Below are 3,231 nucleotides of genomic sequence, written 5' to 3' on the forward strand. Positions count from 1 at the left end.
TTACTTATATATATAATTTGGGTACTCATGATTAAAATATTGAGCTAGGTTTTTTTAATTAGTTGGCAAAATCAAAGCAGGCCAAGTCACTACACTCTAAAATTTGTGATAACAACGGGTTACCGTTTCTACCCTAAGTGTGACTATTGCCAATACATGAAATTGTGAAACTTTCTAAAAATTCAAATTTAGCGCCTGAAGCAAGGCTTATTTCGATGAAGCGGTTCCGATGAGAGCCTTCCCCTAGCTGGTCGAGAATACGATTCTAATGAGATCTTATGAAAAAAATTGAATTTGGGATTTGTTGTCCCAACGGAAGTGAATTGATTTAAAATGGTACTTTTGAATTTTTGCGCTTCAAATATGCATTTAAAAAAAATGATCGGGACAATGTTGTAGCTCAGTAACCTGTAGATCTCATAGAAAATAGGGTTTTCAATATCTCATACGAAACATCATACGTGACCGACCATCATACGAATGGTCAATAGGTCACGACGTAAACAAAATTTCAAAAAACCGTTTGCGGACCCAAACCCCACACGACCCAACTCAAATTAACGTAGTGGTGATTCCATACTATGCGTTTCACATTTACTTCCATGCATCATGGAAGTAAATGGGCAAAAATAGAAAAACTGTGGTAATAATGGGTTACCGCTTGTACTCTTTGATTTACTGTTCCGGGTTAGTAAGAAAATTGCTAGCCTGTGGAAATAAACTGTTTTACGTGCGGAAAGTATATCTTTACAAACTCGCGAGAAATATTGGGCATTAGTATCCAATCGTAACCTGGCGCAGAATTTTGACAACCTTTGTGTGTTTTTTTTATACTTCACACAAGATTGTAAATTGTGAGGCCTCTTACCGGCCTCGCTTATACTACCATACCGGAAATTTGAAAAAACCCCACAATTTGACAGAAGAAAGCGCCAGATTAGGATTGGAAACTACTAAGTAGTCTATCCAATTAACACACAAAAATTAATTATGATTCGTCACACATTTTATTACCTTGGATAAATTTAGTAAAGACCCCGTAGCAAAAAGTTCCTCTGAAATTAAAATTAGGACTAGAAAATCAGTTTATTATTTTATTCAGTTACTAATACATTTATTGTATTTTAATATTGTAGATTCATCAATTTAATAGAACGAGGATTGCAGCACCGTTACAAAAATGACACAGATGGAGCACTTATCCAGTCTGTCCGCCAGCTCCATGCAACAAATTGACAAGGATAACTTTTGCCGAGATCTATTCAGTTTTCTTAATTATCTTGGTGTCATATCTAATATCACTACTTGTATTATTTCCTGAGATAGTTTCTGTTTTTTTAGAAAAGGATGAAATACATCATTTGGTATGTCATATTTTACAAATGCCAATAAAAGAAGCCGTACAATATTTAAAAGATATTTTCAATGAGCTTTGAATCATTAATCTGAACATAAAACACCAACATGTTAAAATATTCGTTTTTATTTTTTAAATACATTTATTTATGTAGCAATAGATGCTTAGCGATGACACGTACATGTAACTTAAAATTTCAACTTAAAATTTTACATATAAGTATTCGCCGACTTCTGGCGCTTCTATGACTTATAACTTATAATTTAAATTATAATTATAAGTTATACTTATGTACATGTCATCGCTAAGAACATAATATGTAAGATATAACATAAAGATTACTGTATCATGTATGTAACTTATTTCTACAAACCCACCGGTCAACAAAGTAGAAACCAAAGACTTAGCTGAATAAAACATAATTTTGTTATTTCTGTGGAGTTTCAATAAATTTTGTACAGGTTGGAAAGAAATATTGCACATTATACGTAGAAACGCATTTAACAAATTGAATAATAACATCACAGTATTCATTTATTCGTACGGAGATATATAAATTTCATATACAAAGCAAACATTTCGTTTATAAGGGTTTGTACATCATCGCAGGTAAATATGTATATCAACATAATGTACTTTTTGATATAAAACGTGCTACTTCAATACTTAAATTATATAAATCTAAGATATTAAATTAACTACATATATAGATTAGGTATACGTGCCATGCAAATATTTAACATTTCTAAAAACACTACAGAGCGTGAGTTTAGTGTTTTGCATAAGGATAATCATCATGATAACTTCTAAATGGGGCGAGGTATCGCCGCCAATTTTAAAGTATAGCTGGTCAGATAGTTTCTTCATAGCAGTAAAAAAAAATTTTTTAATTCCGATTCAAAATGCCGAAGATATTGACCCCTGAGTGTGAGGCAATGATAAGAGCGTTTTCCAAAGAAGGATTGACCCAAAAACAAGTGTGTGAAAAGTTAGAAAAGAACGGAATGTACATAAATCAAAGCACAGTGTCCCGAGTAATCCGAAAAATAGGGATAAGACGTTCTGCAGCTGCTGCTGGCATGCCCACACCCCCTCAACGAACCCCTCGCCCTAAACGCACCAAAGCCACAATCAAGAAGATAGCCAATTTCGCCATGAAGGAGAATCCACCAAGTCAAAGGACTATTGCCAAATTGTGCGAAATTAGTCAGCGAACTGTAAATATAGTGATTCACAATGATTTAAAAAGGTCATTGCGTCACAAACAGAGTCCATGTGCTAAAACTTCGACACATCAAAAATCGGAAGACGACATCTAGAAAAATTTATGAAAAATATTTGGCAGGAGGAAGGTCAAAATATGCCGTGACATTAGATGAAGCATGGTTTTATCTAGGAAACTGCAATGGAAAAAGAAAAATTTGCTACCGAAAACAAGGCGAAAAAATTCCATCAAACTGGGTCGTCCCACGCTTGGAAACTTTATCGGACAAGTTCATGGTGGTTGGTGCAATGTCAGGCAAAGGAGTCCTTCCACTGCATCAAGTTCCTCCAAAAGTCAAAATAAACTCTCAGTACTACATTGACAAAGTTTTGAAGCCTTTGTTGGAAATTGAGATTCCATAGTTGTACGGAAATGAGACGCACAAAGTTGTGGTCCATCATGAACAAGCCCCATCGCACACGTCTCGCGCCACGGCCACCTACGCTGCAGATTTAAAAAAAAGACTCGGAATAACCATCATACCAACAAGGGAGACCCCTGTCAAGTCCCCCGATACCAGTCCCATGGACTTTTTCGGGTTCGGTTACCTGAAACAGCGCCTGTTTTGGAAGAGACCGACAAATCCGAAGGCAGTTTGGAAAGTGCTACA

The sequence above is a fragment of the Folsomia candida genome, unplaced genomic scaffold (genome assembly GCF_002217175.1).
Source record: "Folsomia candida strain VU population unplaced genomic scaffold, ASM221717v1 Fcan01_Sc024, whole genome shotgun sequence".
NCBI classification, from domain to species: Eukaryota; Metazoa; Arthropoda; class Collembola; order Entomobryomorpha; family Isotomidae; genus Folsomia; species Folsomia candida.